The 26,251-nt window shown below is 40.3% G+C and overlaps 1 protein-coding gene across 5 annotated transcripts in view; it reads left to right on the top strand.

Moving 5' to 3' along the window:
- The window catches only part of Alk (Anaplastic lymphoma kinase), a 730,031-nt gene that overhangs the window by 167,662 nt on the left and 536,118 nt on the right, over nt 1–26,251 (top strand). The gene's annotated exons all lie outside the window — the stretch shown is intronic.

The following is a 26,251-nucleotide window of genomic DNA, read 5'->3' as shown; positions in this document are numbered from 1 at the left end:
TCGCCGTACAATGTAAACCGACTACGATGTCATATCTTGTCATAAAATTTCCGTGAAGCTTTGTGCGCCCCTCACAAACAAAACAATCATAATTACCATCACTGTATACTGTGGACAACCCTGAAATTGGCTAACCTTACTCATTATACTCTAAGTTTGTGGTCTCAAATGTACATTACAATCTCAATTAGACAAATTTACAGTATCTAATAACACACACGTTATTCCCGGATGAAAATTTCAACTAGATCCAACAGTTAACGTTATCCCCTGCCAAGAAATGCAATCTCGTGTCAATGCGTAACACACTCTGCTCTTTCCGTTATGCGAGCTGCGAACTCCTATCAGCTGACGGCATTGAGCCCCGACCCTCGCTCTGCAGTGATATGAAACATCTGTTCGTCTTGCTTGAATGGCCTCTCAGAATGAAACCTTTAACTTCGCCGACATAATTAAACAAATACAATATTTCTGACCAACAAAATGCACATAGCTTATACTTCAAAATGCCCCACACTAATGGTACACGTCGCAAATTAATACCGGCATGGATTTTCTAGTTCTACTTTCCATCCCAAACATTACACAAAATCTCCCTCGGGCTTATACATATCCCGGCACATTTACAGGCTTCCAATCACCTGATTCAAAAATCATATCTGAACTCATACGACAACTCTGAACTCTGCCTCACTCGACGGCCCTCACTAACAAAGAAATGGAATTAAATAATATAGAATTCACGACGCATAACACGCACAAATACATTAATAATGAACACTTCGCATAATGATCTCGTATTTTCCAAAACTGGATTTCACAAAATGACGGTCAAAATTCTACTATTTATCGTCAGTCAGACACAGTTTAAATGGGCATAGAATAACGTTTCCCTTCGTGACCAAATTCACCACTCTAAATTTCTCAACCCGACAGCGCTATTCCACTCGATTGAAAATGGGTAACCATGGACTTCTTATATTAATTCCATCAAATTTCAAACAGAAATTTTTTACGTCAGGTAAAATATCTGAATTTGACATCACAAAGGTATAGGCAATAAATTCACGGAAATAACGATCTACTCTGGACGTGATATCACTTCGAAGCCCTCACTAATAACGTTTACATGTCACACGGCATTTCGCAAGATTTTAAATTTATCCAAGCAGAAAATAAAACAAATGATCTTTCGTCATATTTTGACATTTGCCAAAAACATAAGGGTGACCAAATGCGTCAGAAAAACCCATTTCAAATGCACATAAGTTTGACATCACAAAACAGGATATAGTAGGTAGTAAGATGACAAGGCACCTACCTCAAATTGACGTCGGACTCCATCCTTCGGCTCACCTGTGACCTTCCCCTGCTTATCTAGCCATTTTACATTCCTGGCTGTACATCATAATCTTTATTTATTGTCCTGGAAATAAAACATTAAAAAAAAGAAATACCCTTCACTTGTTGATTTTGTTGATCGCACTCGACTGATAGTATTTATTTTCCGCACACGAATAACTTCCCTTACCAGACACAAATGTAAAAAAAACTTCTTCCTCTATCTTGGCCGTCTTTTTTATACAATTACTTCTGCTCAAATAAAAACTATATCCCCACGGAGTCAAGACCCCAGCCACATCGGCTAAAATCTTTTGGTTGGACTTAGTCTACTTTTGTCGATCGATTTACAGAGCAGTTCAACCCTCTGTCTTCAGCCTCACGATACAAAATGCAGGGCCTTCAACATGGCGTCCCTTCTATATTTATAGACAGTACCCCCCTCTCTCCAGGCATTTTCCCTTTGCCGCCAAGAAATTTCGCGTAACTTTTCTGACTGAAATGAACCGTATTTAAAAGAGTTTAGGATGTAACCTCATACTTGCTACATGGCTGTCGGTAGTGTTCCTGGACATTTAAAATGTATGCACCTTAATTTAACTGGTTAGATGACCTCATTTGATAGACACTACTTTTCTGTCGACTTCGCGTGGGGACGCTCTACACACGCGCCCTTCTGAAATAATCCCCAGAAATGGCTTAGCACTGCCGACACGTGCGGATGACGTCACGTATCCCAGCGTGGGACGGAAAGTAGCTACCTCGTTGCCACGTGTCACTCCCGTGATATCAAGAAATTTTCAGAAATGTAGTAACTTTTCATACTTAAAATTCTTAGGGCACAAAGGTCATGGGTTCAGTACAAAACCAGGGCATCACAAATATTCATAGACGCTTGCACAATGTCTACGGAGACCTGGCTGTGGACAAAAGCACGGTGAACCTTTTCCACGACAACCTAGACTTCAGCCAGCTTTTATCTTTATTTCATTATTTTCACTTATTTTGTTTAATAATTTTCTGTCTGCGCACCCGACAGAAGTTCACAAAACTTCAGTGGACTGTTCTTCCTCATCCACTCCGCGGGAAGCATTACGTGGATGATGTGGAAGTTATCGATGTTTCCGACATCGACCAGTCGTGTGGTACCATGCAGGCATACAGGCCGTCGCATTACGGTGGCGTTAAGGCCGTGGCATTGAACGGAGATTCTGTTGCAAAATAGGGTATTGTAGCAAACGGATTGGAGAATAACATGGTGTATTTGAATCCTCAATAAAAACAACTTTTAGAAAAAGAAAATGTGCTGCATTATATATTGAAACTACCTTCGTAATAATGTTGCGCAGGTGCAAGCGATAATTTTGTAACAGTTTAGAGGCGGTACTGACATTCCTACTCTGGTACTTGCTGGCCGGTTAGTGATATTCTTTAGTTCTTTGAAGAGCTTTGTATTAGGCTTACTAGTTGTAATACATACAGAAGCGCAGTTCTTCGAAACAGTTCCGCGTCGCATCTCGTGATTCACGCTTTTTTGTGGACAATGAGCAACATAGGTTATGTGAACAAAAACTCAGTTACAAGGAAACGGTTTCTAATTTGAAGAAATGCATTGAAAGAAGGTACCCAATAATAATAATAATAATAATAATAATAATAATAATAATAATAATAATAATAATAATAATAATAATAATAATAATAAAATATATTATTATTGATTTAAGCCCACTAAGGAGCGCTGATGACTAGTTCTTCCTCGATGCTCTTCTTCGTTCCCAATATCTCTTGAGCCCTGCTGATAATTTCTCCTTTATTTCCTGTGAAAGGGGCTTCCGACTTCTAGGGACTCTAGGTGGTGGGGTCCAAGGCTGTACCATAGCACAAAATTTGGAACGATCTTCTATATCTATAGCCTGTTGCTGTCCATTCGTTGTAGGTGTCCGTAGAACTTAAGCCTCCTACGTCGCATGCTGGTATTGGCTGATTCTAACTGTCCATACAGCTCAGAGTTCGATTTAAGTCTGTAGGTTCCATCTGGGAGCAATCTCGGTCCATGAATTTTCCTGAGGATACGTCTTTCGGCTTTCTCTAGATCATCCATGGTGCCTTTTTTGTTCATCAGGAGGGTCTCTGAGGCGTACAAAAACTGTGGTCTGACAACAGTTTTGTAATGACAGATCTTAGCATTTTTATAATAAAAGATATTTTTTTCAAAATCTAAAATTCTACCGGTTCGTAGTTCTGATAATGTACTGTACATGGTACTCAAATAACAGGAAAATCTGTCGCAAGTACAATCACGTGTATCTGCACCTTCTGAATCTTTGTCAACGACTGCAACCTGTGGGTCAGTGCAGCAACAGTTGCTATCATAATTTCTGTCAGTACAAAAGAACAGGAGTGATGTACAGAAAAAGACGCTGGACATGCCACTTTTATAGTTGTTTACTGCATATTTTCAACCTTTTTCAGTGATGGAAGACGAATATTTTGAAGTCTTCTATACTGGATTTACTGAGCGAGTTGGCTACATTGTTTGGGTCACGTAACTGTCAGCTTGTATTCGGAAGATGGTGGGTCGGCAGCGCTGAAGATGGCTATCGGTGGTTTCCCATTTTCCGCACTAGACAAATGCTGGGGATGTTCCTCTGTTAAGGCTACGGTTGCTTCCTTCTTAGTCCTAGCCCTCTCCTATCCTTGCGTCGCCGAAAATCTTGAAGGAGTTAGTGGGATTTTAAACCACTAGCAATAAAGTGAAAGTTTCCTTGCCTTGTACCCGTACTCAAAAGGGTACAGAAAATGACGCTTTACCGTTCTGTAATAAAACTTTCCACACGGTTTTATTAGAATTCATATCTGATTGATTGAACTGTACTTCACAGTAATGTAAACACGGATAGTCAGAGAGATGATGGATCGAGGGTCACTGAACTTAATCTTGTTGAATTGTTTCTCTGGTTCCGTACTCATGTACAAAAAAATGGCGTCTCTGTACTCCCATCACAAGTAATCTGCCGCCGTTACCATACTGACTAATTTACAACAGATAAATCTCTATATATAAAAGCAAGTCGGTCCGGACCGATCTATATATAAAGGAATAAACATTAAAATAGACGTGAATTAATGAGGCAGTTCTAGAAATTACAGAAATTTGAAATTTGGTACCGGAGAAGCTGATAACCCCAGCATTCCCAGAAAAATCGAAAATTTTCAAAATTCCCCGAAGGGGACACGCTAGGGTGTTCAACTTTTAGGCCCAACATAAGAATGCATTCGTATAATTTATCCAAAGCGGCAATATATAGGTTTCGAGGACTTTAAAAAATTCGCGAATTCCCTAATTTTTATCTCCCTTCCCCCCAAATCAAGAGGCGGCACAATCTGCCAGACGAGCTAGAAAATTGAAATTTTGCGAAATTATAGCTTTTAGCCTGTAAACGACGGGAACATTCCAAGACGTTCAAAATTTTCACTTTTTACTCCCAAAAATATCGAAATATGGAGGCAATTTTAATGGCTGTATTTCTGGATTGTTCGTAAATTTTGTGATTTTTACACGTATATTTCACTGTTTGACATCCTTATGTAAAGTAATTTATGTAGAAATCCGTATACGATGTAAAACCCGTAGCGAAGCACGGGCACATTTCTTAGCATCGTATATATCACAGTATATCAAAAGTGCGTATTACCTTCATTAATCCAGGACCAGAGGTCCATGTTAACAACTTTCGTAACTTAGTGGACTGTTCACTGCTTCAAATAGCATTAATTTTTAATTTCTTATTACAACATAACCTCATGTACACACCTCATGTCTTTCATAGAAGAAAATCCACACAACAAAACATGAACACGTCAATGCACGAATCAAACATGGACGATATGAGTTGCGAGAAATCAAAAGTATTTGTAATTAAATTAACTTAACAGTAAGTACATTCACCATAGTATCAAATGAAATATTGTGCGAAACAGCTACTAAAGTGACAAATTTACGTTACCCGTTGCGAAATCTCGGCTCGGATGTAAGCATCTCACTCGTAACGTAAAAGGTTACTTTCCGTGACTGTTGCATAAATAACTAAACATGTGGACTAACTCGAAGTGAGAGTAGTTGTATTAAGGCGACTCTCCGGAGATAAAAAAGTATATTTACCTAATGCATGGATTTTCAAGAAACTTTGTGGAAATATCACCTACATAAAAGTAGAGATATCACGAACATTTCTTTCATATACATTTAATAGTTTTTCCAAAATAATTTTTTAAAATTTTTGATTTCCATTTCTTTCATGAAATTTAATTAATATGTTAATGTAAATTCGTAATTAGGTAGATAATACTTCTTTTAAAAGATCTACGTATCGATTTTGCTGTAAATAATTTATAAAAGGAGATATATTGTACTAAAGTTTGTGTAACATTTTACGTTCTAAAATGTTAAACTTAAAAATTCCTACTACTTGAAGACATTCTGCAATCAAAAATTCCATAGGCAGGTTTCTTAATATAGCTGTGATACATATGCCATACGAATTTTGTTACATTTTGCAGAATATTATGGGAGAAAAATGGGATTTAAATGTAAAATTACAATTGGAAAACAAAGCATTGTTACAGTGATAAATTGTTTGAATTCAGCGGAATGACTTTGTGGTGGTGGTGATTATTGTTTTAAGAGGAAGTACAACTAGGCAACCATCCTCTATATAACACTAATCAGAGAGAAAATGGAAGGGATGCGACACTTTGAAAAATGAATGTATCATCCAAAGGAAGACAAGGGCCAAAAAGGGCGTGAAAATGAAAGACTCCCTAGGCCTCCATACGTAATACCGTCGGGGTCTGAAAAGAACAAGAGTTGACCAAGGGAGGTCGGATAGGATAGATGAAAGTGAGGAGCCTGGCACAAGTAAGTGGAAGCAATGCCAGACTCAGCTGAGGGCCCTGTGGTCGCCAACCCACACTCCAAAGTTCAGAGCCTCTGAGGCCCCTTTTAATCGCCTCTGATGACAGGCAGGGGATACCATGGGTGTTATTCTACCGCCCCCACCCACAGGGGGGGAATGACTTTGTGACAAGATAAAGAAAGAAACTCAATCCTTTCAATTTCAGCCATAAAAATAATTCATCAAAATGACCAAAATATCGATTTTTATCTTCGGAGTGTCGCCTTAATTTATGATATATATATACACACACACTGATCAGCCAGAACAGTATGACCACCTACCTACTGCACTATCGATATTAACCCTTCCAGGCGATAGAAGCGTCACCTGACGAGGAATGACTGCCAGTAAGACACACGCATGGTGCATGTGGTATCAGTGAGCGTGTTGCCCGTGTGTAGAACAGGGAAGGCGCGAGGGCAGATTGTGATGGCCCGGAGGCTCGGCACGAGCATTTCGGAAACTGTGCGACTTGTCGGGTCTCCGAGGAGTGCTATGGTGAGTGTCTTCGACAAGTGGCGAAACCAAGGTGAAACCACGCCCAAACGTCGAGGGGTTGGGCGACCACCTCTCATTACAGATGTCGGACGTCGTAAGCTGGACAGACGGCGAACAGTGGCGGAACTAACATCAGACTTTAATGCTGGGCAGAGTACAAGTGTGTCCGAACACACAGTGCACCGAACACTCCTAAGGATGAACCTCCGCAACCGACGACCCATGCATGTGCCAATGTTAACACCACGACATCGGTAACTGGGCATCTGACCATCGTCACTGGACGTTGGCGCAGTGGCAGAGCATTGCTTGGTCTGATAAATTACGATACATTCTGCATCATGCCGATGGGAGGGTGCGAACCCGTCGTCTTCCAGAGGAACAGCTCCTTGACACCTGTACTACGGGACGGAAACAAGCTGGCGGCGGCTCAATTATGCTCTGGGGAACATTCATGTGGGCATCCATGGGTCCAGTGGATCTCATGAAAGGCACCATGACGGCCGAGAAGTATCGTACACTGATTTTAGACCACGTACACCCCTTCCTGACGATCATGTTTCCCAACGGCAGTGGCATTTTTCAACGAGATAATGCGCCATGCCACAAGGCCAGGAGTGTGATGGAGTGGTTCGAGGAATACAGTGGCGAGTTGCAATTGATGTGCTGGTCCCCAACTCGCCTGATCTTAACCCAATCGAACACATCTGGGATTGATTGAACGTGGCGTCAGAGATCATCACCCTCCCTCCTCGGAATTTACGGGATTAGGCGATTTGTGTGTGCAGATGTGGTGCCAACTCCCTCCATCCACCCACCAAGGCCTCATTGCTTCCATGCCAAGATGCGTCGCCGCTGTTATCCATGCCAAAGATGGACATACCGACTATTAGGTAGGTGGTCATAATGTTCTGGCTGATCAGTGTATATATATTGTATTTATGTCACTGATATAGTTTTCTTCTATCCCTCGATCTCTGAAATATTTGAAAGATTTCTTTATTTTTCAAATGCTTAAGGGAAGCTATTTTCATGCAATATCACATATTACACGACTTATGTGAAAACTCTTCTTACGTTATGAAGCAATTATCCTTCCATGGTTCAGCCCTGCAGGAAATTTTATTAGCGTTGATAAGGTTAAAACATAAATGAACTATACGAAAGAGTGGTCGAATAGGTGGCTACATTTCCAGAAAATAGAACTCAGAGAATTAGAGTAGGTGAAGAGTTATCTAATCCTGTAATAACGATTAAGAGGGGGGTCCCGCAGGGAAGTATTGTTGGACCTTCATTTTTTCTTATATACTTTATATAAATGATGTAAGTAAAGATCTGGAATTACATATACGGTTATTTGCGGATGGTGTTATGTTGCTTAGATTAGTAAATGAGTTGCAGGATTGAGCGACTGCAGGGAGACTTAAACAATATTGTGAAATGGACAATGATATGGATGTAAATGGGATGAAAAGACAAGTTGTAAGTTTCATCAAGAAGAAAAGTCCTCCCAGTTTTAATTATTGTGTTGATAGGGTGCTAGTACCTCATGGGGAACAATGTGAATACCTAGGTGTTAAGGTAAGGAATGATCTTCATTGGGGTAATCATATTAACGAGGTTGTTAAGAAAGGTTACAGATCCCTTCACGTGGTTAAGAGAGTATTCAGGGGTTGTAGTAAGGATGTAAAGGAGAGGGCGTACAAGTCTCTAGTAAGACTACATTTAGAGTGTGCCTCCAGTGAACGGGATCCTCGCCAGCACTACTTGATACGAGAACTGGAAAAATTCAAAGGAAAGCAGCACGATTTGTTCCGAGTGATTTCCAACAAAAGAGTAGTGTTACGAAAATGTTGCAAACTCTGGGCTGGGAAGACTTGGGGAGTAAGGAGACAAGATGCTCGACAATGTGGTATGTTTCCAGCTCTCAGTGGTGAGTTGGTGTGGAATGACATACGTAGAAGGATAAGCTTCGATGGAGCTTTTAAAATTAGGAAATATTATAATATGAAGATAAAGTGGGAATTCAAGAAGACAGATTTGGGCAAATATTCATTTATAGGACGAAGAGAAAGGGATTGGAATAAATAATAAAGGGAAATGTTCGATAAATATTCAAGTTCGTTGAAAACATTTAAGGAAAAAGGTAGGTACACAATTGATATGGAATCTGTCACCTGAACGACAGCCCTAAATGCCGATCATTGATTGATTTATTGATTGATTGAGCTGTAATATGTCACTATCATTCAATATACCCAATGCCTTGCAATACTATTCTCATAAGCATCTGATATTGATTTAGAGCATTTTTATGACTGCTGGTTTAAATGCTTCGAGGGAGAAGCATCCTACTTCGCCTCCCGCATCGCCATGGCCTGTTGAACGCGGAGGAATGGACAATTACTTACCAAAACGTTCACTCGAGACGTCGGCTACATAAAAATTATCTCCTGTTTCCATTTTATGGAGATAATATTTTACTTTTCAGTCATTAGATTTTAAGACCACACCCGCACCATGACATTTATGTACATAATTTATGCGCGACTGTATATAAAGCAATCTCCTTTCAATTGGCGTATAAGAAAAATAATAATAAGAGAAATAATCGGCGTAACTGGTGAAATTATATGGGAAAGACCTTGCTTTAGAACGCTGGCGAACAAACATCACTTTGCTGAAAAACCCAAGATGGAGAACTACCGCTGCATGGCCGGAAGAACGGAGGAAAAACACAGCGAGAGGATGATGAGATTGTGGGAATAGAAGGAAGCTAATTTATCTGCTAAATAATGTCAATCGCGCTCCATAGTTGGGCACAACGTTGTAAAAAAACTTAAAATATATAATAATAAATTGATGGATGAATGAATGTTAAGAATATGTGAAATATGAAAGAAAATTGCCTACTTTTCACGAAATATTCACCAAAAGTAACTGCACTATATACACCGAAATTAGAGTAAAATAATCGCTATACAATCGCACATCTATCAGCAAGAGAAAAAGTCGAAGAATAACTGAAGATACAACACTCAACGCTGAACTCAGATTACACGAACGATTAACATTTAACTACTGAGGTGGCATTTCCGGTCCCAGAGACCGTGCTCAAGGGATGCGGAGGAACATACAGTAGGAACGCTACCTTTTGTTACCACTGTAGAAAATAGTGAATATTTCCATACTACTTTATGTATTGCTTCGAAAATTTTCATGTTACTAGATAACACCCTTACCTATTATTTGATATGTCGTACTTCAAAATTGAATAGAAAATTATCACATTATTCATTAATAATATTTTACAAAATTATTAATTACAAGTTTTTTTTCCTAGGGGCTTTACGTCGCACCGACACAGATAGGTCTTCTGGCGACGATGGGATAGGAAAGGCTTAGGAGTTGGAAAGAAGCGGCCGTGGCCTTAATTAAGGTACAGCCCCAGCATTTGCCTGGTGTTAAAATGGAAAACCACGGAAAACCATTTTCAGGGCTGCCGATAGTGGGACTCGAACCTACTATCTCCCGGATGCAAGCTCACAGCCGCACGCCTCTACGCGCACGGCCAACTCGCCCGGTAATTACAAGTTATAACAAACATATTGATAACTCTTGAAATATGAGTCCAATTAATTGCTGATATCCCTATTTTGTATAAAGCTAATATAATGTTATAGAATGTAACATATGATGAATTATATAAGGAAATCCAAAATAGTCTGACCTATTTTTAGAAATTTGGTGTCCAAAATGATATATATTTCTGAGCAAATTTCTGTTTTTTAAGGTCTAAATTTTGCCTCAGTTCTATCATTGTAGGTCATCCTCCATACATATTATAGATAAACTGCAAAGTCTGACTGAAAGGATCGTGTTTCTTGTGTTATCGTATTTCTTGTGTAAGAGAAGATACTCTTGAGAAAAATGGCTATAAAATTGTTAACACATTTTCACTCGCATTTTATCCTAGAAGGCACCACTGGGTTAAGTGAACCTCTCGGTTTGAATATTCATAGCATGTTTTTCCAATCTAAGCCGTCTTCTAAATCTTCTAACCTCCATAGTTGGCTCCCTTGCTTTTTTCTCTCCCTTGCTTTTTGTGTTATTGGTATCCAGTGTTACGCCATTTGCAATGCGCAAGCTGTTACACAAACGTACATATATGTGAAGCTATGCTGAATTTGTACCTAACATTTTGTGTGTACATACAGAAAGTCATAACTTCATACGAAACAAAAAAAGAAATTTGTCTTTTTTTTTTTTTTTTTGCATTTTCCATTGTATGATCCTCTTTATAAAATTTAGAATATAATGTGTTACTTATTCCCTAGATTTTGACCAAACCAAAAGTACAAATATTAACCCTTTCTATGTTTGGTAACAATATGAACCATCTTAAAAATATGAAATGTTCCATGTATACAACCAATGCTATACCAAACTTCTTCTCTGATGTAAGTACATCAGATATGACATAATTATGGTTTTATATCAAAATTATAAAAGTAGAACATAACATTAGAGAGAAATTTCTGTGGATCAAATTTACCTCTCCTTAAGTCATGTATTCTTTCTTTTCAATAACCTTTACACACAGGTTCTTCGAACACGTTAAAAAAAAAAATCTTTATTTCACAGTAATTTTTTTTCCTACTTTGGAGGTCAAATACAACCAATTTTCCTGTTATATTCTTCTAATCTGTCGCCAATGGAATCCTATTGAGGGCAAATTTGCTTTGTTGATCGTTGCAATGATTTCTAATAGCAGCAGCTGGTTTAATGAGGGTCTCAACGTCCACAGATCAATGATCCCACCTCCCGCAGACTTTTGATCGATCAAGCTCAAACTCATAGCAGTAAACAGTTCAGGAAAAGATCATGTCAATCATTTCCACCCCGTTGTCATTTGCAGCTATCACGTATATGGCAATCAGGTAATGGAGTGGTTGTACATCATTACAGAGGGGAAGTGCAATTTGGGGGATGGTTTTTGTTGGCCTTCACCAAGTAAAATGGACTTCGAAGCAAAACCTGGCGTTTGCTCTTCGTGTTAATTTAAACAAAAAAGCGTGATCGAATGTCGATTGCGGCCGCAGCCCCATTGATTACGTCATTGTGATGTAATAAAGACAAAGTTTCAGTAATGAGTCAAATTTATAATAGCGCGGAAGAATTTGTATTAAAAATGTCTATCAGGTATGTAAAATCGATTCGTTAACCTACTTTTATATCAGAAGATTTAATTCTGTTCTATGGCAGGACATGGAAATTGCAGGGGTTCGAGAGTCAAGGCCGACAGCCTTGCGTAAAACTGGCCATCCTCACCTTGGTTTTCCTTCGACACTATGTCTACTGTCCGCCTCTGTGGTGTAGTGGTTAGTGTGATTAGCTGCCACCCCCGGAGGCCCGGGTTCGATTTCTGGCTCTGCCACGAAATTTGAAAAGTGGTACGAGGGCTGGAACGGGGTCCACTCATCCTCGGGAGGTCAAATGAGTAGAGATGGGTTCGATTCCCACCTCGTCCATCCTGGAAGTGGTTTTCCGTGGTTTCCCACTTCTCCTCTAGGCAAATGCCGGGATGGTACCTAACTTAAGGCCACGGACACTTCCTTTCCTCTTCTTTGTTTATCCCTTCCAATCTTCCCATCCCCCCGCAAGGCCCCTGCTCAGCATAGCAGACGAGGCCGCCTGGGCGAGGTACTGGTCATCCTCCCTAGTTGTATCCCCCGACCAGAGTCTGAAGCTTCAGAACACTACCCTTGAGGCAGTATAGGTTAGATCCCTCGCTGAGTCCGAGGGAAAAACCGACCCTGGAGGGTAAACAGATAAAGAAGAAGAAGAAGACTAGGCCTACTACTTCTAGGAAAATGCCAGAATAGATCTTATTTCAAGCCTCAAATCACTTAGCACAATTTATGTTTGCTACCCCTTTAGTTCCGTTTCCTGACACGGCGTCGAGGATGAGGTGAGATGAAATGTTTTTATGCCATGTCACCAACCTCAGTTGAGGAGCCAATGAAGATGAAATGAATGATGAATGAAAGTGGTGTCGGACTGAGTGCGTCAGACGTTAGAGGCGCTGGCCTTCTGACCCCAACTTGGCAGGTTCGATCCTGGCTCAGTCCGGTGGTATTTGAAGGTGCTCAAATACTTCAGCCTCGTTTCGATAGATTTACTGGCGCGTAAAAGTAATCCTGCGGGACAAAATTCCGGCATCCAGGCGTCTCCGAAAACCGTAAAAGTAGTTACTGGGACGTAAAACCAATAACATTATTATTATTATTATTATTATTATTATTATTATTATTATTATTATTATTATTATTATTATTATTATTATTGTTACGGAGTTTTCCGTGGTAGGTAGAGGTGAAAGAAGGTGCGGGTGTGAATAGGTCTCCAGCTACGAAAGCAAAATTAATCTAAAATTTAACAAGGTTATATTTTCTTTTCAAAAACAAAGAAATAACAAGCATGGCAGGTACAAAGTAGCAAATCAAAAGGGTAGTTACAATATTTACAGGAATTGGGCTTCGCGCCCTGATTTTACACTGCTTGGGCAATCAGCTCAGTTTTACCCCAAACACGAGTTTTAACAGAGGGGCAGAAAACCCCATTCATACTTAGGAGCCCTTGCTCCAAATTACACAGAAAAGCCTCCACGAGGCATACAACACTCAATTTTCAAAAGAGCCACTCGCTCTCAAAATTTAAGCCTCTCCCAGGCCACACCAAACTCCACCTTCAAGTTGTCCTCACTGGACATAGACACAGGGGTAAAATACCCAACCTACTGAGGTCTATTAAATAAAAATGGGCAATTACATGACCTCTAAAATAACAATTTGAGAGGAGGCGATCTTGCACTCCTAATACACTTGTTTTTAAAAACCTAATCTGGCTCTAGGCCACTAATGCAAGGGCTAATCCCATACTACCGAGGTGACTTTAGAAAAGAGCAATTTGTTTTACATTAACGAAGAATAGGTTGAGAAAATAAGTTCACCTCAAGACAATGTGAGTGGGAGCTCGAGAGGGTTAGCACTCTCTATCCCAATATGCAGCTTAAAAGAATAGAAGAAAAGATCGTTACATTTTAGGAAAAGGTTACATGGAGGAACGCTTCGCACCCGCCCCGAGAGTTAAACTGCTGAGCTAGCAAAGAAAGAATTTATTAATCGGCCATTACCTTATTGCTGACCGCTGCCGAGGAAAGAGGCGCTTCCCGCCTCCTGCTATGTACTTTATACACTGAAAAATGGAACAGAAGTGGCCCGGAGACCCTAAAATCAGCAGTTTAAATACTCTCGCAGAAGGTTCTAGGCGTTAGGGGAATGAAAACACCCTCCCGCGATGATTTTATTGGTAGATCAATAAACCCCCTACACAATACTAAGAAGAAACACATAATTGGTGGAAAATTAATTCAAGAAATTCGGGATAGGCTAGATTTAAAACAAGGGGAAAGAAGGGGTTAATATTGCCAACTTAACCAAAGACTGAAAAAAATTTAGCAAAGAACAAACATTTGAAATAAAAATTTCTCCAACAAAATAGTTCTTTGACTCCGCACTAGGTTGCACTATTGTTGATCTTCAGTAGTGTCCTCTAGAAGAGAAAGTTCACACTTCTTACTTCAAGTGAAACAAAACCACATCAAAAATGACACAGTTCAAAAACTCAAAATTTTCCACGTGATGACATCTTCTGAGAAAGTAGAGAATTAATAGCGTAGATAAAGTTCAGACTTCCTCCAGCAGAGGAGTTTCAACTGGCGCACATTTTAAATTAGCGGAGTGGAGGTGTACCGCCCGGTACAATTATTATTATTATTATTATTATTATTATTATTATTATTATTATTATTATTATTATTATTATTATTATTACTATTATTATTATTGTTATTATTATATATGAATGAAAGTGGGTTACGAGGTGAAATAAATCAGCTGTGGCGTAAGTATAGGAACTGCCCTGGCATTTGCCTTGGAGTAAAAATAGGAAACCACTAATTAATCGCCTGGAAGTCAAAACGAGAAACCACGGAAAACCATTCTCAGGACAGCGGATGGTTGGAGTTTCCAACCCACTCGTAACTCGGATACAGAGACTGGTTCAATCACCGTAGTGCGTCAATCTGCTCGGTAAATTACTTGCCAACATAACTTCAGTTAACACACATTACTACAGACTCCACAAAAATATGGTTATCACTAGGGATGGAAGTTAGGTTAACTACGTCGCGTATTACACGAATCGTATTGTTACGAATAAAGCACTGAGTGTTTCTTAAACTAATTTAATAGAGGATTGCCGAATCAGCGCACGCACGCGTGACTCTCTCTTTTATATTCGACCGTAAATAACAACAGATCATTAAATGCTGGCTGTTTACAAACGTCTCTTGTCCTCACAGTAGGTCTTGGCAATCCTCCGTAATATTGACTGACAGGTCTCACCTTTCACTTTCACTTCGCTACACGCGTTTCACAGTTACTTCACACAATATTTTCATGCACTCAGGTACTAATGCACGTGTTTTGGCTGTCACATCGCATGCTTGCTTTAAACTTTGCTTGACTCCAGACAAGACCGATAACTCACACAATCATCTCCCGTGACCGTCCATACACGTAACTCCTAGGCCGTGATTCTTAACTTACTACTCACAATACAACACAACACAACACGACAGGACACAACACAACACAAGACAAGACGACAACCTCTTCGAGATGAGCCTGCTTTTGTAAACCCCAGTTTGACTCGCTTATCCCTAGCAGGAGCTACCGAAGGGTGCGTGAAGAGTACTGCAACAGTACTGCTTACATCAAAGGCGCACAATTCTGCTCAGTGAGCAGCGCTTCAGCTCAGGCATGTAAAGTAGTGTATGCGTTGTGACGGAAGGTACAGCCTAGCAGCTACAACTAGTGAAAGGATGATTGTACTGTGTAAATATAATATACTCAGCCAGGTTCAATGCCGTGGCTACGCTTGGGCCTTGACTTTGCATATCGTCTGGTATCTGGTATCTGAAGACGCTAAAATGCGTCAGCCTTGTGTCGGTAGATTTACTGGCACGTTAAAGAACTCTTGTGGGACAACCTTTCGGCACCTCGGCGTCTCCGAAAAGTGTGACCCACCACGTTCTCTTTTCTGCAGAATTTTGCACTTTCCGCTCGTACGTTGTCTAAAACTAACTGATTAACCCCATGGCACTACAGCCCTTGAAGGGCCTTGGCATCCCAAGCGACCGCTACTCAGCTCAAAGGCCTGCAGATTACGAGGTGTCGTGTGGTCAGCACGACGAATCCCCTCTGCCGTTATTCTTGGTTTTATAGACCGGGGCCGCTATCTCCCCGTCAGATAGCAAAACAATAATTCCAATCACGTAGGCTGAGTGGACCTCAAACCAGCCCTCAGATCCAGGTAAAAATCCCTGACCTGGCCGGGAATCGAACCCGGGGGCTCCGGGTAAGAGGCAGGCACGCAACCCCTACACCACGGGGCCGGCTTTTACGTTATCACTTATCATAATTAAACATTCAAAATCGCAATCTTCCTGGGAATTTTTTCAGGTTGGTGCTCATGAAAAATCACATTTTAATACGAAGTGATGTTTGTATTAAACAACACCACTAGATGCTACCGGTGTTTTGGCCAGTACGTTTGAAATATATTTGAATGTGCGTACGGAATCATCTGAGTATTTGCTTTCGGTGTGGTCTAGAAATGTTTGCTTCTCTGCCGGATGTTTCTGTTATCCCCAGCATTCCTGCAACTCACATACCTCAGTTATATTATAATACATACTCAGTTTCCCTTACACAGTAGACCCCGCCCACTATCAACGGAAGGTCTGTATTACAAAGGCTTCTAATCCGACTGTGGTAGCCATGCGAAATGATTATTATCGGGTTTGCCAGCTGATCTAATGCAATAAAATACTTAATTATCTTATAGTATAATTTGCCTGTCCTCACGACGAACGGAACATGCTGGCTAGTGCTTTAATTTAAGTACTTTCCTTGTATTCGTTTAATGTATTCAAAAGCCATGCGCTTAACTAAATAAAAATGTGAATTAGAGTTGACATTTTCATTGTGTTACAAGCATTTATAAATAATTCATCCAAGCAAGATTTTCAATCTATTATACACCGAGTGGCCAAAATTTCATGGGAAAACACTGAATGTGATGTTAATAACAACGAGTTGCTCCTCGGTGAGCCTTCAAAACAGCAGCAGTACGGCGAGGCATCGACTCTGCAAGGTGTTGGAATCGTTCTGGAGGGATTTGGACCCACACATCTTGCACTGCTACACACAGAGGTCTTGTGTATTTGGTGCGGGGTTCATGGAACGTTCACTAGCATCGACAGCATCCCACAAATGCTCGATTGGATTAAGATTGGGGGATCTGGAGGGCAATGCATGGTCGTAACTTCACTGGAGTGCTCCTCCAACCACCTGCGTGCCACCACAGAGCGGTGACATGGCGCATTGTCCTGTTGAAGCATGGCATGTCCATCAGGGCACTCTAGGGTCAGAAAGGGATGCAGATTGTCTGAAAGAATGTCCACATAACATGCACCTGTCAACATTCCCTGCAAACGGACAAGGGGCCTAATTTCAACTGTGAGAACACCGCGCAGAGCAGAACTAAGCCACCTCCCGCCTGGACACAGCCTTGTTGACACGCAGTGTCTATAGCTTCATGGGGCATACACCACACTTTCACGAGCCCATCAGCTCGATACAACTGGAACCAGGATTCATCGGACCACATCACACGCCGCCACTGCTCCATGGTCCATTGCCGATGTTCGTGGGCCCATGCACGTAGTTGAGCTCTGTGTTGAGGTGTGAACAAAGGGACACGAGCTAGTCGTCGGTTGGTGAAACCTGTGCAGTGCAGTTGCCTCCTTACAGTCCTGGTATACATGGGTTCCTGATTCCCAACATTCAACTGGACGGTGATCTGACTCACAATAGTCCGAAAAGCGCCCAGTATGGTTCTGCGGAGGTGACGTGATATCCGTTCGTTAAACACCTGGTGGTCTTCCAGTGCGGCGGTTTACGTGGGTCGTAACATTCTCTCTGCGATATTGAAGATCCACCCTTGACACCGTTGACCTTGGAAACTCGAATTCGCGTTTGATGTCCGCAAGGCTATGACCCATGGGCCGTGCGCCGATGATCATAACACGTTCAAAGTCGGTTAACTCGCGACGTGTTGTAACGGTTCAAATCCCGTTACAAGATGATATCTGTATTTTTATTATTGTATGATTTTATCTGTATTTTATTATTATTATTATTATTATTATTATTATTATTATTATTATTATTATTAGGTTATCTGTGATATTGTTACTATTATTGTAATTATCAGTCTTATTCAATTCCAGTACGCAAAGCTTGTCACATGCGTATTTGTAATTGAGTGTATGCATATATATGTATATGTAGATTATCATTAAATACCTGTACAGTGAGAGTTTCGATGTATCAGCTGTGGAAGTGACGTTGTTATATTGCTATACTACTGGCGATTCTGCCAAGTCATTGCCAAGTCATGGCTACGTCATCGTGAGCTTTTAGAATATGCGCTCAGAGAGTCGGCCGCCCCGGGCTGTTTCACCACTGTATGTAATATCTGTCGCGTAGGTGGGAGTTTGTCATTGTTATTTCTGGAGATTACGTAGCTGTGTCAACCAACGTCTATAAAAGGTGGATGCACATTGTAGCGTCAGTCATTACTTAAACGGAAGCAGTACAGTGAAGAAGTCTACTAGATCAAGAGGCCTTAGTTGGTCAGTCAACGAGTGTGAACGAGAGATGGTGAAGACTCAGTGAGCCATTAATTATTGGTCATTGAGAGAGTGAGGCCAAAAGTTAGTTGGTCACTTAGTTGAAGACACGGACGCAAGGCTTACCATGGAGTCAGAGAGGGCAACCCTGGACCTGCCAAGAGGTAATACCAGATTGACTTACAAAGAAGTCAGATGATATGGAGAAGAAGCAGTTACAAGGATGTATCACCAAGTTAGGCGTGACACATCTACAGTAAACACCAGATCAAAGGAATACGTCGTAATTACACTCAAAGTGTTGAAGGTACAGTCAAGTGAATCAGTGAGGGAAATATTTCGTATAAATTGTTAAATGTCCGGTCAAGAAGAATTCAAATTCATGCCTAGTTTCTTTCAGTTGCAATGTCATAATTTCATATTCTCATCTGTTTTATCGCAACAGGACTCACTATTTTTTGATATATTATTTAAAGAATATATATTGTTCTATCAAACGAATTCATAGTTTTATTTCATTGACAGCAAAATATCTTAACCTCAAAATTAATGGGGAAACCGAACGCCAATCTCCTTTTCCGAGAACTTATATGGTATGTTGTCAAAAGTAAGCTTATTACCCCACACCCTAGAGATAGTCAAGAGTCTCATTCTATTATTGCTGCACTGAGTGGCAGCTGGCGCCCTTCAAATAACGTATGTGTAAGTAAGCAGGTAACAAGTAAGTGTGAGTACAAGGTCCGACGAGTGTGTATTTTATTTAATGAATGTTAATTTTCAGATTTTCCATTTTAAATGCAGATATTTCAGATTTATCAAATTAAATGCAGTTTTATATAATATTTGTAAATTTAGTCAGCGACTTAGGAAACTTACAGTGTTGTCATCTTCACGATACTGGTGTCTGTGACAGACTGCTCAGCTACGCCGCAGCTAGCGCAACGCTCAGGGGTCATGCACGGTACATTTTCTAATGGGACATCCCTTCCTGTGACTTTTGGCCACTCAGTAAAAGTACATACATACATACATACGTACATACATACTGTGCCGTTTCGCAGTTCTTTGTACGAGCTGATAGGAACAAACATGGAGTCTCTGCGATCAAAATGTTAAAATAAATGCATTTAACGTCAATACGGGCCGAAATGTAATTATTTTCATCAGTCAGTTATGGAAAGAACCATGTATAGAAGGCGCAGGAAAAGAATGACAAATGGACATTATTAAACCTATTATTTAAGAAACAAATTTGCTCATCACTCACTATATAATCAGACCTTGAAGCAGTAAGAAGACGTAGGACTAGACTGAAAGAGATTATTCATCTGGAATAAATACCGTAATTTGGAAGGAAATATAATTCGCGGCTACACGCCCAACACTTGTTATCAAGATTTAATCGCTGCGCGAAACATAAAATACTATAAAAGGAGATAAACCAGATTACAATAGAGTTACGTCACGAAGTGGCGCAGAGCTTAAATAAATTTGCCCGATACCGCTTAATAGTAAAAGATACGTAATGATCAGCTGTTGAGTGCGTTCGCACCAATAAAGATATAGAGGAAAGAAGTTCCTTTTCAAGTTGGAATAAATACTTAATAATTATCCTAGTCGATTTGGAGTTAGCATATTGGACTAACTGTACCATAGCAAAATCCATACAATTTGAGCTTCACAAGATACATATTAGTTGAAGAATGACAGCAATGAATCACATCTTTTGTTATTATACTGTTACATACGTCCGAGATTCCACTATGAGCCTGTAAAGAAGCAAGGCAACGCTATTTGGATCCTGATGAGGCGATACGATGTTGATCATCCCAGATGACCAGTAATCAATTGTGGAGAGCTACGATGAACCCGATCACTCGTGGAGGAACCAGATGACGAGATCCTAATCTCAGATGACCGGAGATGAGAAGACATCGAGACCACCTTGAGCAAAGCTAAGTCCATTATCTGAGTCGTTTTCGTAAGTAAGAGAATATTACCTTTTATAATTATATGTTGATATGTGTATTTGTGCGAAGACAGTGCGTAGATAAACGTCTAGATGAGATGATTGGAAGTAGGTATTCATCTATATGAAATGTCAATTTCATTAGTAGGCGTGGTCACCAAGTGATATTCCGATCGTAATGTTTCCAGTGGTATGTGAGAGTAAATAGTTAGTGTTATTATTATTATCAGTGAAGAGTAAAGCGTGAAGTTGACATTAACACCAGTGTATACTATTTTAATCAAAGTCACTCGGTGCGAGATCGTATATAGGAAGTGTTTATGGAGGAATAAGGCAGTAGATTACTCAGAGTTATGATGTTAAATTTGGCACTATGACGACAGGAAGTAAAGAGGGCATTTTAAGAATGTCACGGCACGTTGACGTGCAGTTTAATGAAGTGATTTGCATATGATGAAGAGAGAGATTTGTTATACGTGAGATGTGAGTAATAATTGACGCGTTATAGATATGGTATATGGATGATAGTGATTTATGATGATCATATTTATTATTTCTTCGAGAGAGATAGTCATAGTTGTTCTAAGTTGAGACGATGTGATTTTCAAGTGATGTTTCTGAGAGTGTCAGTGAATTCTTGCCAATTCCATATGATAATTCTTAATCCTATGCATTTTCACATAGCTTAGGATACGATCTCGAGATTGATAGAGCAATGTTTTATCCATGTTAGGATTGTCTAGAGAGTCATACATGTAGTCATGATAATATTTAAGCCTTCACTGAATTATTTCGGATGATTTTGAAACTCTCACTGTGAATAACATTATTCTGAACAATATTCTACCTACTAGACTAATCACTGGTGACATAGCTATTCAAAAAGGATTATTTTTAGTCGAAGATAGTGTCTTCTGACCAAGTAGATTTTCCGTTAGTAGTAGGTGTGATGATAATTTCATAGGGTATGTATGATGACGTTTCTTACAACCAAATACGCACGTAGACTAATACTTATCACTAAAACTAAGGTCACATTACCTTAAGTTTATAAGTTAAATCTTATGATAACGTTACTTGGAGGGTGATTACGACTTACACTGGACATAGCTTAGCTTATGGTGAGTGACACAGGGAAATATGAGTAATTAAGAGGCAATTGAGCATGCGAATGTGAATATTTAAACCGTGAAACATACGTGAGTGTACTTGTAAATTCAAAATCAGGAGAAATTTTGAGATAGTTTTATTGAGAATTTTACACCTGCATCGAGACAGACAGTTAGTGTAAATTGAAATATGTGTCAGTCCTATGAGTAAGGAATAGGTAGTAACGAGCTGAATTTCATATTTATCCGAAGAATAACTGATATTCAGACAATTTGGACTGCAATTCTTATCTGAACACCAACTCGATGATTCCATAAGCGTTCTTTATTTCTCAAGAAAGTTTAATCAGAGATAGTGTAAATAGTAATTGGTACAATTTTTTTTCTTCTTAAAGGATGCATCCAACACTCTTAATATTCTTGATTTTAATGTTTATTTTCTTGCCAGTATGGCACATGTAAATATAATTAATTTATTTCATATTAGTTTAATTCATTATCGCCCAACTTCGTAAGTGAATTGCCTACGAATGAAAACATATGTTCCTTTATAATTCCCAAATGTTATGTAATATTTCTTCTAATATTCTATAATTTTGAGAGATCAATGGACTCATGAAATGAAATGGTAGAATCCTAGAATGCGCTTATTTACGATGAGTTCGGAGGATAGGATTTTTCTGAGATGTTCGTGAAGAATACAGACTGTAGGAATAACAACGAATTACTCACTTCAAGAAGTTTTCATTGGTCGAATTTAAGATGATTTTTCTTATAATGTCTAACTTAATATTTAAATAAATGTGAGATAGTATAACCTCGGCATTCTTTCTATGTGTTCCTAGAATAAGTATTAGTTATAAGATAGTGGTATCTTCAGTTGACGTCAACTTCTCTATGAGCTAATAAGAGTATGGTATCTAACTAGCAACGGGAAAGAGACGTCTTTCAACGTTAGTTAGAATCTACCATTAACCGACCTGAACGTTTTTCTCTTACGGAACCCATACCCATAAAACTTAGTCGTTGAACCAATTGAATTTAGAGCTAGTCAGGATCTCTTGTGTACATGCCTGGACGCGGGAACGGCGCAATACATACATACATACATACATACATACATACATACATACATACATACATACATACATACATACATGGTGTAACCATAATATACGGTAAAACATTCAGGACACATTCCTCACATGGAGAAGAAGAAAATATATTATACGGACATTTATCCGGAAACGCTTTATTTCCATTTTACAGCTCATTTTCTACAACTCTGCACAGTACATTAATCATGGGAGACACACAGGAACAGCATACCACATGAAACACTTTATTGTATGAAACGTTCCAAATGCCCTCCGTTAGAATTGAAATCCATACGTATACACACCTGACACTGCAAGAGTACAGCTTTACAACGCTATGGTCCCCATCATTCCAGGACATATGACAATTGCAGAACGTTTGCCACCTGGATACCATGAAGATTGGTCTGTCTGGAAGTCCTTGAACAGACTGAGGACAGGAATGGGCAGATCCTAAGTCAACCTAGTAAGATGGGGCTATATCGATGCTGGAAACATCAAATGTGACTGTGGCAAAGAACAAACTATGCAGCATATGCTCCAGTATTCATTGTGTCTATCTTCTTGCACTGAAGACGATCTTTTTTCATGCAACACGGAATGCACTTGAGGTTCTGCTCGTGATTGGTGTGAAGTGCTTTGATTTTTATCTGTGTTATACTTTATTATGTAGTTTAGTATGCATAATTGAACTGTGTAAATTATATTTCTTCTTCTTCTACCGCTTTTCCCACAGCTGTGTGGTCACGAGTGCGAACTATGTCGCATATCTTGATTTGGCTCTGTTTTACGGCCGGATGCTCTTTCTGACGCCAACCCTGTATGGAGGGATGTGATCACTATTACGTGTTTCTGTGGTGGTTGGTAGTGTAGTGTGTTGTCTGAGTATAGAGAGGAAAGTGTTGGGACAAACACAAACACCCAGTCCGCGGGTCAGAAGAATTAATCAGACGCAATTAAAATCCCCGACCCGGCCGGCAATCGAATTATAAGCAAGATAAGTCAAATATTGAAAGGAGAAAATGTTGGTGTGAGTGTTGTTGAAAAGGAAGATGCCACTTGCTTCAAGTATGAATCCTTAATATCCGTTAATGTGGAGAAAATTTTCTCGATGTTTCGCAAAGTATTATCTGAAAACTGACGATCCTTTCCACCTAAGAACCTGGAGATAAGTATTTTGATATACTGCAAACCAACTGAGATAAGGCTTCCGAATTCAAATTCCTGTAACCCTAGTGTTATTAAGCCGGCCCCGCGATGTAAGGGTAGCGTGCCTGCCTCTTACTCGGAGGCCCCGGATTCGATTCTCGGCCAGGTCAGGGATTTTTACCTGCATCTGAGGGTTGCCTCGAAGTCCAATCAGCCTACGCGATTGCAATTGAGAAGCTATCTGACGGTGAGATAGTGGCCCCGATCCCCCGAGAGGATTCGTCGTGCTGACCACACGACACCTCGTAATCTGCAGACCTTCGGGCTGAGCAGCGGTCGCTTGCTAGGCAATGGCCCTTCGGGGCTGTTGCGCCATAGAGTGTGGGTGTGGTGTGTAGCGTGATTAACCCAAATATGATTCCAATTGGATAATATCAGTTTATTTCTCCAGGATGTCCATTGCGGGTTTGCTGAGTTCATTCTAGGAGGAAAAAATATTTTGTTCTGGAAAAAAGTGCTTTTTTTTAACAAATGCAGAATTCATTTATAATTATCGTAATCTAAAAATATATAATGTCTTAGAGAAGAAGTATTTCACCCAAAATATTTTTGCACTGTTGGTTGCATACCACCAGAATTTTCCTTTTTTAACGGTCTTATATGAATAAATTAAGGTCCTTTATGGATTTTTAGGTCTTTTCATATATATTTTTGTTGTCTAATAAGGGTCCTAAATCCAGGTCACCGGCCCCTCATAACGGTACTAATCGGTAGAACTATGATGCTCCTCATGGAGCAGTACGAATCACAAGTAACGTAGACTCAAGGTGTTCCTCACATAGTGGTATTCATCAGAGGTAATGTCTACTCATAGGTAACGCATACCCATGGTGTTCCTCACGTAGTGATACTAATCACAGGCAACGCCTAGACCTATGATGTTCCTCACATAGTGTTACTAGTCACAGGTACTGTAAACCCACAGTAATCCACCCACGATGATATTATTACAGATCTATGGTGTTCCTCACATTGTGGTAGGCCTACTAATCGCAAGTCAAGTCAACCCATGTTGTTCCTCGCGTAATGATACTAATCACAGGTAATATGAAAACCTACTACCTATTTTCCAGTCAGTGACCGGGTCAGGGATGGGATGAATGAAGCCCCCAACTTGCGGCGAGGATAGGAATTTTGCCGGCTGCCGAGGCCTGTCGCACTCCTCTGGGGCAATGATTGATGACTGACAGATGAAATGAAATGATAGTGGAGAGTGTTGCTGGAATGAATTATGACAGGGAAAACCGGAGTACCCGGAGAAAAGCCTGTCCCGCCTCCACTTTGTCCAGCACAAATCTCACATGGAGTGACCGGAATTTGAACTACGGTATTCAGCGGTGAGAGGCCGGCGCGCTGCCACCTGAGCCACGGAGTAATATCATGGTTCAAAATCCACCATACCTTGGTCGCCTTTTTTAGTCGCCTCTTAGGACAGGCAGGGAATACCGTGGATGTATTCTTCATCTGCGTCTCCCACTCGCCATTTTGGGAGAATACACATCGTAATTACTTGAAGTAATCCACCTGTATTTCCTACCAGACACTCAGTTCTCCTAGGTTTCCTCCCAGCTGACATAACGTTAGTCTTGGAGCCTCCCTGCCCCTCTTTTCAGACTCGGCATGTTAGAATGCAGTCTTTCAGTCTGACACTACGAAGAAGTCGTCGTCATAGTGCAATCTGCTTTACTAGTATTAATTTTCACGAAGAAATTTATAAGTGTAATGAAGGTTGTGTACCATTCAGAATCATTTAAGCTGTTTCAGATTACTGCAACTGTTAATTCTCTGGTACTTACACTAAGTATGCAACTTCATATAGAAGCTCCTCTAAAACAACGTTCACGCGCATAAGTAGAATGGATCATTAACTGACGCAAGTACCAACGATGTTCCTTACCCCCGTCCACCCAGTATTTTCTTCCTTCATTGCGAATCTCTTATTTTTAACCTTAATTGGTTAATTCCAATGGCACGGGGGCTGGGTGTATGTGTTGTCTTCATCATCATTTCACCACCACCACCACCAGCACCAGCACCACCACCACCACCACCACCACCACCACCACCACCACCACCACCACCACCACGACGCGCAGGTCGCCTACGGGAGTCAAATAGAAAGACCTGCACCTGGCGAGCCGAACCCGTCCTGGGATATCCCGCCACTAAATGTGTTAACAGTTCAGCGCTTGCGGTTTATCTTTCTTTAGTCCATTACACAAACAGCGTGAGATATTCTGGAAGAC

Source organism: Anabrus simplex, chromosome 7 (assembly GCF_040414725.1).
Source record: "Anabrus simplex isolate iqAnaSimp1 chromosome 7, ASM4041472v1, whole genome shotgun sequence".
NCBI classification, from domain to species: domain Eukaryota; kingdom Metazoa; phylum Arthropoda; class Insecta; order Orthoptera; family Tettigoniidae; genus Anabrus; species Anabrus simplex.
This window is presented reverse-complemented; position numbering and strand designations above follow the sequence as displayed.